Below are 14,752 nucleotides of genomic sequence, written 5' to 3' on the forward strand. Positions count from 1 at the left end.
TCTAAACATATTTTTATACCAATAGGCAATGACTATTTCCAGCCTTAATCAGAAAAACCTATTTCCAGCCTTAATCAGAAAAACCTATTTCCAGAAAAATATGGTAAACACTAGGACTCATAACTAAGAAGAACCTTCGAATAAATGATGATTGAATATGTAGTCCTAAACAAGGCATTTATACCATTCCTCCCAAAGCTCTGGGAACATTAATTGAAGAATGGTAGAAAGAATATAAGAGCCAGAGAATAAAGGGGGAAGGAGGAGGCGTGAAATGTTTTCTGCTGGGAAATACACACCCATTGTGATCACAAACTCTCAACAATCACAGATAACTACCTGAGGTTTACGTGAGAATAGTTCCATTAACAGCCAGACATGGATGAAGGAGAAACCTAGAGAGTCTTAACCCTCACTACTGACCTATCTCCTTCTACAGGCAGCTTTAGGAAAATGAGAGTCATTGCCTTCAGTTGTATACCTATCCACTGGCAACCCAAGCCGGTGATCACACAGGTGGTCCTACTTAAAATAAATAGCTTACAAGACAAAACTAAAAGATATGAATTTGGGCCAAGTATAGGTAAGGAAGAGGCAGCTGGTAAGGGTGGAACAGAGATAGAGTATGAAGGGAGAGAATAACAAGAATGCATTATATAAATGTATGAATTTGTCAAAGAAATAAACAAAAAAATAATAATTAGCTTTGTCTCAAAACCTACTTAATGTGGACGTTATCTTTTCAAGCATACACAGTGAGAGAGAGAGGGACAAGGAGAAAGAAAATTAAAAAAAAAAACATATTCTTGAGTAGAATTTTCCAATGGAAAGAAGACCGTAACAAAGTTGACAGGTATGATCTGTGGTGGTACATGCTGAAGGATGACAGAGAAGCTGTGATTCTCAAGCAAGGTTGAAGAGGAATTGTCCTGAAAGCATGTCCCACAACTGTGTCTACTTAGTTCTTGGGAAAGATCATCAAAACGACATATTTAGGAAAATAATACATTGCCGAGAATATCAAAAAGACAATTTCAAAACAACAAGTGAATGTCCTATCCAAACTGCAACAACTGGAAAGAACTAACCCTCAGAAACAATGCTACAGAATACAGAATGATATTTCTGCAGACCACCAATCCCTAGGAAAATAAATACTACTGGGTAAAACCTTGTGTCTGCTCTTAACTCTCCTCCATCTATTGAGCCACTTATTACATCTGGATGATAAAGCCTCAAAGAGCCCTCTGGGCATATACAGCTTATTTTCATAGGCCAGCTGTCCTAGACACAATGCTTTCTTGTCAAAATAGCAAACAGATAAAAGAATATGAAACCTTTTCAACACCAGTAGTTGCATTCAGCAGTTCAGGGCCATATTTTTTATCATACTGATGGCTTGTGAGAGCAACACCTTCCAGCTTTGGACAAGGCTCTCGGTGATACATCCGTCAGATCACATTGTATTAGGTTACAGAGGAGGTCAGCATAAATGTCCATGTTCAGAGAAGCCCCTGACTTTCTGCCAAGTCGTTTGGCACCACTCAGGTTGTCATCAATTTCAATTACTTGTAGATCATTTCAGGAGATATTAAGATAATTATTGGCTGTTCTCAGAAGGCTGAGATGCCAGCAAAGCACTCATAGAACTGCCTCCATCCATAAATTGCAGAACAGACACTTCATATCTTAAAACAATATAATTCACGTCATGCTAATGTATGACTGCTTCACATCCTATATCATACCCACACTTAAATTATATACTTGGGTAATTTCTCCAGTAGATATTGGGATGCATGCCGTTTTGTTTTAACTAAGTTATTTTCTTCCCATAATTTGTTGAAATCTTCCACTAAAAATTTTGTTAGAGGACATCTTATACCCATTCCATGTTGTACTTAAGGAAAAAATGAAAAATGAAGCTTCACAATTTATGTATACACACACACACACACACACACACACATGCACTATACAACTGATACTTGAAAAACACTCATTTATAGTGAATTACATTCTGAAAAAGTTCTATCTAAGGCTGGTGCCTAAAGTAAATTATGAATCCCACAACCTATTCAAGGCTTAATATAGTGTTAAACAAACAAACCAAACATGGGCTTGGGCTGGAAGAAGGCACTGGAAGAAAAGCATTTGGAGAACAAACCTAAGGACTCAAGTTCTGATTTGTACAAAGTAGGCGTGGCAGCCTTCCTGTAATCACAGCTGATTATATCTGAATTCATCAAAAAACTGCACTATGGTCAAATCATCTGTTCTCAGAATAGAACTCTATGGTAGAAGATAAATTTCTCATAAGTCTCTTACCTGTCCACACTTCTAGCCAGCAGGCGCACTTCTGGGCTTTATTATAGAATCCTTTTCCAAAGATTTTTATATAATACACAACCTTGGAAGATGGAGAAAGCCCAAGTGTTTCTAGAATGGAGAACATATGTATTTGCTCTCTAGCACAATAAACACATATCCACACAGAGTAGATGTTGGACAAAATTATATATAACCCATTAAAAATATAGAGTTTCCAAAGCCTGAGGCTAATCTTAGTTCCTTCGTTTTTCTATAGCAGAATGCTACAAGCTGAACATTGAACAAAAGTTTATTTCTTGCAATTTTGGGAGCCTCTTAACTCCAAGACTAAGGTCCAAACTAGCATCTAATAAGAACTTTCTTACTAACTCCTTATATGTTAGAAGAAAGAGGGGCAAGGGAATTAAGGTCCTTCGCGGAGTCCCCATTTATTAGCCCCAAATTATATTCATAAGAGAGACTGCATGGACTGATCAAATCTTTTGACACACTTAGTTAACTAACTTATATAAAAGCTTTTATCATATTGGCACAACACTCACTTAGGTGTCCCTTTATCATGCCCTGGAATCTGAAGGGCAAAAGTTAACCAATGAAAACAAGGAAATCATGCTGCCTATTATGTCCTTTGGCTCTTTCATTGGGCCCACATTCATCTGCCCACCATTTAAAAGCTAACTCTCCGTGGAAGAAAATCACTGATAGACAAAAGTACTTTATTCAAACGCTGGTGTCTTGAAAGGATGGAAACCACTGTCCTTCAAGAAAGATCGTTAGTGACTATACATTTTTGAATGGGCTTAGACCACCTGCTGGATGATATTTTTTGCCATACAATGATGTCCCCCACCCCCACCCCACCCCACAAGCATACATTTCCCAGAATACCACAGCTGATCTCAGCCTTTTGGAAGCAAATGTTTATAACACTTGAGCAAAAGTAGGGTTAAAAAAATCTATGGACATTTACATGCTCTGTGTAGGCTGATGCAAGAGACTAATGAACAAGAAGATTGCTTATTTACGTAATACATAAAGGCCGTCTAATGTTCTGGTTTCTGTAAGTCTAAAGGAAGACAATTTAGCAGGTAATATTCACTGTGTAGGTGTGGTTTTCTTTTACAATTTAGAATGCCTAGCAAAAAGAAACAACTCTAGAAAGAACAATTTCCCAATGGAATGCCCTCTGTGACAGCGGTGTTTGAGTCCACAAGTCTCTTATTTTTGGCTAGTATCCATGGTATCCTGAGCAGTTAGGATGCTAATATATTAGCTAGTAGGAAGGCTTAAAGACACAGACCTGACATTATGTCATTTGATAGATAGACATATGACCTTAGACATGAGAAAAGCTCAGCAGAGCTTCTGTTTTCATTTCTAAATTAGAAAATTTTGGAAAAATACTTAGCATAGTTCCTGACACTGTAAATGTTCAAAACTATGCAAACTGACATTAAATTATGTTTTTTTGTTTTGCTTTTTTAGAGTTTTAAACACTATGGCTTTAAGTATTACTGTTTTAATGATTTTACATACAACTTATTATGTTGAAAGTAATTATTAACATTTTTCTTTTGTTTTGATCATGGGATTACTTTTATGCAAGTTGAAAATAGAAGTATTTAATAATATACCACAGAAACTAGGAATTCTAGATGTAAGTGTTATTTAGACATTTGCAAATATAAGAAAAGGAAATCTCTGCCTTAGCTCTCAAGAATAGATGTAGTTTTCATTGTAGATATGAATTGTAGTTGCCACCACATGGAGGAAAACCTTACAAAAATGGACCTAGACCACCTTATAGGGTTGACTTTGGCTTTGACAGTATCTCCAAAAGTACTTAGGTGACAATGACAGCCCTGGTAAAAGGGTTTTTGTTTTTTATTTTTTGTTTTCTTCCTCAGGTGGATAAGGATCCATGACTAGAGCGCCAGGAGAGCGAGAAAGCAAGGCTGATGCTTCTCTGCCATTTCTAGAAGCCCAGAAATCAATGTGTGAGTAAAACAGCATCATTGCAGTAAATTCTCACCAGGTGAAGTCAGTCTACACTAACTTCTAAGGGAAAAAAGGAAAAAGAAAAAAGAAAACACTGAGAAGTGAAGCTTTTGTGAGGTTGGTAGGAAAGGACTTAATGCTATCCCAGAAAGATGGTAGACCAGTGAGGCCACCTTTCCTCGTTTTCAACGTTAATGTTCAACATCAAGTTGAACACTTCCACAGTCACGAAAGCCAATGAGCTCTCTTCACTCTGCACGAGGTCCCTGTGGTTCTGTGGTTTCTTCTGAAACACAAAACAATATCATCGCACATTCATTGTAAAATAAGCTTTGTATATCTCTATGTGGATGACTCAAACAACTTCTGTAGCCAAATATGATACAGCCATTAGTCAGACAGGGTGGATGAATACGCCTGCAGCAGATCTTTGTAACTAGGAGGTTGTTTGTTCTGAATGAAAGCGCCTCTGTTTCTGACATCAGCATGTTTCTTTCATATGTTTGTAAAACATGATACTATCCAGGGCAGGAAAGTCAAAACAGAATTGTTTCTGACTTACATGAAGAATAAACAGTTTCAGCAAAACCAGCGCAGTTTAGACCACCCATAGCACAAGATTTTCCAGGCTTCATTCAAGCCAAACACGAATGTTTAAACCACAGAACTACAGTTCTAAAAGCAATTGTTGTTTGTAAACCAGGAATGTGTGAAAATTATTTGAAATAAAATCTAAAAATTTCGCAAGAGACTCCCTAATTTTCTTTCCTAAACTCAAAACTATAATTAATAACCAAGACAAGTTAAACACTGCTCCATTTCATTCTATATCACTAACACTAAAAGGAAAAAAAAAAAATAACGGTAGGAAAGTTTGAACAGTGTCTCTGGCAAATGCCAGGCACTCTTCTTTCTTTACCATCGTTTTACTGACAGTGGTCCTTTCAGGTGTTGCTGCTGTTGAAGCTCAGAGAATAGGTTGCTCAGCAGCTCGAACACTGCATGGTGAAGGTAGGAGTGGGTTTTGACCCTACTGTGGAAATATTGCACCTTCTCATTTCATTAGTCAGCTTTAGCAGTGGGATTATCATACACGGGTAATCTAACAAAGAGGAATGGTTTACTACTTCACTTCCAATCCAACCTGTGTATGTCTGGAATCATGAACTGCTAAGAAATGAAGAAATCTTACCTCAGTGAACCAGGGCTGGGAAGACCTGATCCCTTCTGCTCATTAGGAATGACAGTGACCTTTGGCATGTCTAAAAAAAAAATGTTAAGTCTCCCGCTGTCTTATTTTATAAAATAGAGATTCTTGTATCTGCTCATTCAACTCCTCTAAGTTAGTGTGGAGCTAAAGGCACTTATGTTTTGCAACAAAACTTGCATACAAAAATACCACCAATATCCCAATACATATGACAGATATCCCCCCAAGATATTATACTAATTTCATTTAAGCAGACAAGATAAAATATTTACAGTATCAAGGTGTTTAACATTGTTAGACAGCTAATACATTTTAAATAATTTGTGCTAACAAATGAAACTTAAATGTGTTTGTCAAAAGATGAGCAACCTAGTGGCTTGGGGCATACCATTACAAACCCTCATTATACATGGTTTAAATTCCCATGTTAACCTACCTCTGGAGCAATTTCTGCTGTACCTGCCACTTGCCTGACTCCAGAGATACGCCAGTTCATCCCAGGCCTGCCACAACCTATGGACCCTAGCTTGCTAACCTCCGTGAACATTAGTCTTTTCAACAAAACTGAGTTTTCCCATGTCTCATTAGGCCATGCAAAATTCTAGAGGCAAGGTATGAATTTCGGTTGAATAAGGCTTTTGTGATAGAAGACTGTTTCCATATTTTTCTTTGCTATGTTTGGCCATGACAGCCAAGCAGCTTCTCAAGGCCTTCGCCCACAACATGGCATCCCATCAAGAGACATAAAGTAATGCATCCCGAGGGAATTGATTTCCACTGTACTCTGCCTGAGCATGATCATCTAGGTTGATCTAAAAACCTGAAGATTGCACAGCCCACGCCTGTGATGCTGACTGAATGCTTAGCCATCCTCGAGCTTACGCTTCTGTTTAATACTTGGATAGAATGACTCACAACATTCACTCAAGATACTTCCAGTTAGAATAGAATATAGTTATACAGATCGCAGTCAGCTAAAAGAGGAACATTTGGCAGTGTCTAGAGGGCATCCTACATTCACTTCAGACATTTCGTCCCTGCATAATTGTGGACTTTTTAACCCCCTCCTGCATAACAACATAGCATTGCCAAACATGGACCCTCACCTGGCCAGATGCTTTATTTGGCATCCCGTGTTTAACTACCCACGTGGTTAACCTTAGCTTCTATTTCTTTCACAGGCCAAAGTAATTCCCAACAACCCAAAACTCTTACCCAATAAAGCAGATTGTTGGCCCTTCTGCCATGACAAAAACCTCCCAAGCCAAACAAGGATCTCTTATCTAACAAGACATTCTGAGGGCCTGGAGAAAAACCTCCAGTGGCTAGCAGTCAAGGACAACAGCTAAGCTTCATTCCAGATGAGGTCAAAGTCTGCACGACAGTGGCTCTCACTTTAAAGATTAAAATGAGGAAAGGGATGAAAGGATTTACCCATGGCTGTGTAGTTGGTAGTACAGTGTGGATTCAAATTTAGAGCCTGTGTTTTTAGCCATAGAACTCTGATTCACAGAGAAATTCAGAATTGCATCTCAATAAGTTATTGATCCTCTCTTTCGTCTGCAACCAAGACATCCTGTCTTCTCAAATAAAGCCTTATCCACTTGAAGTTGTTTACAGTATAAACTCTCACTTCAACCTACCGATTCCCTAATTAGGAAGACAGCCAAAGACCATTTACTTTTACTAAAAAGATACAGCCGCCAACTTTGCTAATTGCCACCATAACTGTTGAGTACCTGGTGCACACACTGCCCTGTGGCAGAAGTCCTGCCAACTGCATTATTTCTGCTCCCAGGGGAAGGGTAGTCACAAGTGTGGGACTTCTGAGTGGTCAGGGAGTACCAGTGCCCAGAAAGACACATCTTCTTCTGCTTCCTCCTTCTTCTTCCCCTCCTGCCCTCCTCACATTGGAAGAAGGAGAAAACTGCTCGGTGACTACTGGCTTTCTCTTCTTAACCTTGGGTCTACTGGGGTGAGACGAGCAGGGAACATGGTTTGCTTGTGCAAAACAGGCAAAGCAAGCTCTGCTTTGAAATTCCTTCGTCCAACTCAGTAGTAGAACAAAATGAAATAAAACCAAAAGGCTTCTTCAGGGTTCTGCTGGGTCCTCAAGAACTTTGTAGATGGCTAGCTTTATTTGTGCCACTAATGAAGTCTTGATTTTCATTCTGCTTTTCACGCATGGTGAAGTTTTTTATTATCTTTTTGTCCCCGAGCTTTTATCTGTGCGGAGTTACATTTGTTGAATTTCTGTATGTTGAGACAAACCTTGCATTCCTGGAACCCAACCAACATAGCCATGATGAATGATCTTCTTAATGTATTCTTGAATTCACTTTTCAAGTGTTTTATTGAGAATTTCTGTGTCTGCATTCTTCAGGAAAACTGGTCTGCAGTTTTTGTTGTTGTTCTGTCTAAACATATTGTCAAGCTTTTGATAATAAATTTCACAGTGTTTCTTACTTTTCTTTTTATTTTATGTCAGAGTCTTACATGGGTGGCCTAGAACTCTATTGTGGCCAAGCATGACCTTGAATTTCTAATTCACCTGTCTCTGCCTCCCAAGTAGTAGGATTACACAGCAAATGCCACCACACTCAGATCCATACATCACTTCCCTTCTGCTTTATGAAACAGTTTGCGGATCATTAGCTCCTCCCAGTTTGCTCTTCTTTGATAGCCTGGTAGCATTCTGCACTAAATCCATTTTAACCTTGGCTTCTTGTTTGGAGAAACTATTATTGCTTCAATCTCACGACTTGTTAGTGTCATTTTATATCACTTATACCCCCTTAGTTTAACTTTGGCAGGTTGGATGTGTAAAGGAAATTATCCATTTTTTTCCCTAGGTTCCCCAGAATTTGGATAATATAAGTTCTCAAAGTATTTTCAAATAGTCCTTGGGGTACGACTGAAATCTATGCTATTATCCCCCATTCTCTCTATAATTTAATTCATTTTGGCTTTATCCCCTTTTCTTCTGATTATATTGGCTAGAGTTTTGTCGATCTGGCTTACGTTCGCAAATAATCAACTCCAATTAATTCCATGAATTTTTCTTTGGAGTTCTATTTTATTAGCTTCTTTATTATTTATTATCTGTATCTTTATTATTACATGTCAAATATTGTTTTGTTTGTTTGTTTTGCCTGTTAATGGTTTTTAGTTTGTTTGTTTGTTTTGAGATCTTCATGTGACTCCTTAGGTTTTTTATTTGAGATCTCATGATTTTAAATGTAATTACTCTTAATGATAATCCATTCCCCTAAGAATTTCCTTAACCAAATTTCAGTATATCTGATGATGTTTTGCATTGTTTTTACTTTGCTTCACTGATTTTCTCACTCCAGCACTTCTGTGTGCTTTTCCCCAGAATCTCAATTTCTTGGCTGTGTTTTTCTTTCACTTTGCTTAATAAACATACATACAAGCCGATGAGTTCCTTATCCAGAGTGATGACTTCCTCTTCTACGTTGCTATATTTTATCTTTCTAAATTGATTTCTCTACTTTATTCATCTTTTTGCTTGTACACCGTGTACTTTCGACATAGAACTTAGAGGAATCAGGCTGGATCCGACCTGGAAGCCTCTTTCCTGAGAACCAACTTTCATAGTACCAGGAAGTGCTGTGCAAGCTGCCAAGTGAAAAAAGAGATCAATAGCTTCTATCCGGGGGTGATGACTACAAACCAGAACAATGAGTACCATTCAAGTTTTCCAAAGCTGCAATAGTGACTCTGATATATTCGTGGTTAGCAGTAACGTCGAACTAGACCTAAAGCCCACTAAATAAGAGGAAAACCATGCATAGAACTGTAAATTTAGCCAGCTACCTATGGCTGGTGACTACCCATGGCTGGTGAGGCTTTGGGACCCAGAGAGGAACCTACAACTGCTACTTCACTAAACCAGTATAACTTCTACCTGCACTCTTAACACTTGTCCTAATACGTGTAGACTTTCACTCTTCACCAAAGAAGCTTTTGTTTGCAACAGACAACAACCATTACTGAAAAATAGAACAAGTGTGAGAACAAAAAATGTGAGAACAAGTAACTGTGGGGTTCGTAACTGTGGGGTTCCCTTTACAAATTGATACATGAACAATACAACTCATGCACTGAAGGCAAAAGAGGCTGGGATTTGGGGAAGGAACATAGGGGATGTAGGAGAAGTCGGAGGGAGGCGGCAAAAATGATCTAAATATAATATACATATGTGCAAGCAATACAGAGTAGGGGTCTTGAGAGGGTTTATTTTTTTTTTCTATAAGTTACATAGTTCAAAGGCAGGAAATAGCGCAAGCACAATGGGTAGCAACAAGGAAATTGTAAGCACCAAAGACAGAGGTTGAATGAAGGCATTTATTGGGAGTGAGTGTGCCTCATGCATCAGGCACACAGAGAAAAAGAACTCTGTGAAGCAGAGTTGGAAACTGGAAAGCATAAACTACAGTCTCTTCTCCAGAGCTGGGAAAGAAACACCAAACCTCCCAAAAGTTTGCTTCCCCTAATTTAGGGTTGGTCAGTTTGAAGACAGGGTGGTTGATTGGTCCTCAGCTGTTGAGTGACACATCCTACTCCAGCCTCGAACTTTCCCAGCAAGTCCCACAGCAGGCACTTGCTGGTGGGGGAGGAGGGAAGCCTAGCAGGTTTTTGTCTCAAGTCAAGAAGTTGAGGAAGAAGCTGGTTGTCTTGGAAATTAGCCATCTTTATTACCTAGCCATGACCCTTCTTCTTGTCCCTCCGCCTACCAGGAAGTCTTTCTAATTCCTAGTCTCTCAAAATCAAAACCATTAATTAAAAAAATAATAATAATAATGTCATCATTGTTTGGATGAATTGGATTTGAGTTTGGTTTGATTCAATTTTAAGCTAACAATCCAAAATGGTAATAAATTCAGAATCATCTGTTGAGTTTAAATTAGCTTGTGTGTTTTACATTTCACATAAAATCACAAAACTAATTTGAGGATAACTGGCAGTGTGAACCACTTCTCAGGGTCAAAGCCAACCAGCTTTCAGCTTATTGACACTTCTGCAATTGTCCTCAAGGAAGCCAATGTGGACACCCAAGAGTAACAGACACTGACATGGACTGTGTACCCTCCTGAGAGCAACCATCCCCCAATCCCAATACAAGCCACTGCGCATGCTCAGTGTACAGTACAATGGGAACATACACTGGATGTATGTCTCCTCTCTGTGCTGTCTGACTGGACTCAAGTTACGAAAGAAATCTAATGAAAGTTGGCAGTACCCTTATTTCATAAACACTAGGAGGATCCCATCCAGAGGGGGAACTCACTCACAGATGTAAAGGGCATTGAGATAAAAAGTGTTAACACAAGTTTTTAATAGATAGTACTTAAAACAATATAAAGAATTGTTAAGGAAGGAAGTGTTCAAATAAGAAGAGACTGTTTGGAGGAAAATGAAATAAGGCAGAATTTCTTTGTTGGTTTAGATTTACACAGGGCAGGCACCTGGTGTTAATTGACCCTGATCAAGAAATTACAGAAAAATAAAACAGTGACAATTAGACATAAAGTAAGACACTCATCCCTGAGATAGGAGAATGTTATTAATTGCACCATACGAGCAAGCCAGAGTGCCTACAAAATTTTAAATCAATTATTGATGTGTCTGACTGTTGTTTTTGCAGCGTTATTAGAAGCAATCATTGTGTACAATCTAAGTATAAAAAGAACAAATTATGCCTCCATCTCTGCAGGTTAGAATGGGTATCTGGACCTTTGACTTGAGTACTGGTGAAGAGAATGAGGAGCTAACAAAAATAAATGATCCAGTGATTTAGACTTATTCAAAAATGATAGGTAGTCCTAGGCTGTTAGGATTTAGTGACAGGAGCACCTTCGTGGGTCCCGACCATGGCATGCTGCAAAGATCACACGATGCAACACAGCTCATGTAAAAGACTTACAGGGTAGGGGGAAGACCATCTCAGAGTTGGGACATGAGAGAAAGAGATACAGAGAGACACAAATAGAGCAAAAGAGAGAGAACAGAGAGAAGTCTTTGATTGTGGAGACCTTTTAAAGGGTACCCATGGGGAAAATACACAAACAGTAGGTGAGTAATGACAGGGTTTCTGGCACTGTGTCCCTGAGGGCAAGCTGGGGGTGTGCCTGACTTCTAACACAGACCTAACGCGTGTTTGGTCACGGTGAGCTCCAGTGGACATCAAAGTCCAAAATTGACAAACCACAGATCCGAGAGTTCACAGAGATATATATTGACACACAAAACCAACCCAGGTATCGTTACCTGTGTTCCAATGCTTAGGAACAGGCATCCCAAAGTGGCCAGCACATTACAGAGCAAATGCATTAGATTTCCCTATTTTAAGCAATTCGGTCTCTTTAAAGGGTATTCTAAGTCAGAGTACAGTCTAGTAATCAGTAATAAATGGGCCCAGGAAGAGAAGACTGCTGTGAGGCTTCATCACATAAAAATTATGCCAACTTGGTGCTGGTATTTGCATATGTCAAGTTAAGATCTGGAGACTCTGGGTGACTGTAAGGGAGCCTTTTCACTGGGGGGAGGGGGCAGAAATCGCCCCTACCAGCTTCCCTAGAGATCAGCACTAGCTGCTGCAGCAACTTTAAAACATTCAGAAAACTTAGTGGGTTCTAGTCCCATCTGGGTGCCAGCAGAGAAACCAAGAAATGGCTTCAAAAGAGAAGATCGCTGGAGTCTGAATAATTTATTTTAGGAATGGCAGAGTGGTATTGAAAATAACTAAATTTGAGATATGTTCACTTCATATCAAGATGTCTAAGCAGAATTTTGATTTTACTGTAAAATATGTAAACAGCTGTTTTTAAAGTACGTGTGTCAGTGTATTTTAAAAGGCTAGTTTTTAATTATTAATTTTTATTATTTTTTCACAATTTATTCATTATATATACCAATTGAAGCCCCCTCCCTCAACTCCCCCCAGTCCCATCCTCCCTCCTTCTTTCCCCATATCCCCTTCCCCTAGCCCACTGAAAGGGGGACTTCTCCACCATTGCCATCTGCCCATAGCTTGTTAAGTCTCATCAGGACTGCCTGGATCCTCTTTCTCCATGGCCTGCCAAGGCCGCATCACCAGGGGCAAGTGATCAAAGAGCAGTCAACCGAGTTCATGATAGAGAACTCATTGGCACAGGAGACAACAAAACACTAGTTTCAAAACAAGTATTTTTAAAACAGATGTGTAAGGCATGAATCCTAACTTGTCAGGGGTGGCTTTCTAGCCACGGTACTGACTGACAGCAAAGCTTTCATTTTGTTAACTCATACTAACCTCTAATGAGAGGGCTGTGACTTTGAAGAAGGCCAGAGTACCAGTTGAGGACTGCAGTAGTTGTGTTGCTGGGAGTAGAGGGCAGTGAGGGGAGAGTAGGATATCTCCTCTCAGATCCCTTGGGGCCCCGAGAAACGGTCAGCTGTGACTGTGAACCTGACTGCATTTGTAATCATCTAGGTGGCTGCAAGGGCCCCAGTTTCTACTGAGTATTAATTAGGAAGATCCCACCCACATATGTGGGCGACAGCATGCCCTCAGTTAACTTCCCAGTCTTAAGGAAAAAGCACATGCAGCACAGTGTGCATTCTAAAAGAGGAGAAGAGCTATAGGTAGCTGATTCTCACTATACAAGGCCCCTTACCAAATACCTAATTGGACTTTCACATAAGCAAGAATGTGTCCTGTCTTAAAAGTGGTCTATTAGGCTGTCAAGTTTAATCTAATGGACTTAGTTGCTTTTCTATCACTGTACTAAAAGAGCATGACCAAGGAAACTTACAAAAGAAAGAGTTTATTTGGGACTTACAGTTTCAGGTGGTTAGAGTCCATGTCCCTGGCCATCACTAGGGGAAGCATGGAAGTAGTCAGGCAAGCATGGCATTGGAGCAGTAACAGCTGGAAGCTCATCTTGAGACATAACCATGAAGCAAAAAGAATGCTGGGAATTGTGTGAGTCTTTTCAAGCATCAAAGCCCACCCCCAGTGATGTACCTCTTCCAACAAGGCCACACCTCTAAATCCTTCCCAAACAGTTCCACCAATTTAGGACCAAGTATTCAAATATACAAGCCTTAAAGGGCCATTTTCAATTAAACAATTGCACTAACTAATGTGTGGCTTATTTTAAAATTCCATTTGTTGGAGCTTGGAAAGATGGTTCAGCTGTTAAGAGCACTGACTGCCCATCCAGAGGACCCAGATTCAATTCCAAGCACCCACATGTCAGCTCACAGCCATCTATTATTCCAGTTCAGAGGATTCAGTGCCCTCTCCTAGCTTCCACAGGCACTGCCTACACATAACGCACATAAGTGCAGACAAAATGCCCATACATGTAAAATTAAAACTAAGTAAAATACCAAAAAGATCCATTTTAAATTAGCTTTTCATTAGCATACAAAGTAATGGGTTTCTTTACGGTATTTTCATTCATATATGTCATTATTCATTGTTCTTATCAGTCCTGTAATCCCCCTACCCTTCCTTCCTGATGGTCTCTTTCCTCACCTTGCATAGAAAGTTAAGTCCTTTGAAGAACGTATCAGACAACTGGCTCTTCTGAAGCACAGTGCAGAGATCTCCTATCAGAGAAAATGCTCCAGGGAGCACAGACTAGCTGCCCTCCCATTGCTCCTTCTGGCCTCTGTTGGTGTTCACAGGAGGCCTGGCAATTCCTACACAGTTCATGTCTACACATGAACTGGGCTGCGGTTCAAGGTGCTTCTACACTAAGCAGGATTCCCACAGCCTTTGCTCAAAGACAGGTCCACACAGCTGACGCATCTCCAGAATGGCCCTTGCAGCACAAGACTGCTTCTTGATCCTTCATTCTTTCTCTTTTGATGGGTGTCAAAACTTCGCTTGTTCTGAGAGCTTGTTCAAAAAATATCCGATCTCCTTCTCTTTTCCTAAGAGTTTTGCTGATAAATTTCTTTTTTATATAATTAAATTTATTTATTTTTATTAATTACAGTTTATTCACTTTGTATTCCCCCATAAGGCCCTCCCTCCTCCCTTCCCGGCCCCATCCTCCCTCTCCCTTCTTCACGCATGCCCCTCCCCAAGTCTACTAATAGGGGAGGTCCTCCTCTCCTTCCTTCTGATCTTAGTCTATCAGATCACATCAAGAGTAGCTGCATTGTCATCTTCTGTGGCCTGGTGAGGCTGCTCCCCCC

This window comes from Psammomys obesus, unplaced genomic scaffold (genome assembly GCF_907164565.1).
Source record: "Psammomys obesus unplaced genomic scaffold, mPsaObe1.curated_primary_1811, whole genome shotgun sequence".
Classification (NCBI taxonomy): domain Eukaryota; kingdom Metazoa; phylum Chordata; class Mammalia; order Rodentia; family Muridae; genus Psammomys; species Psammomys obesus.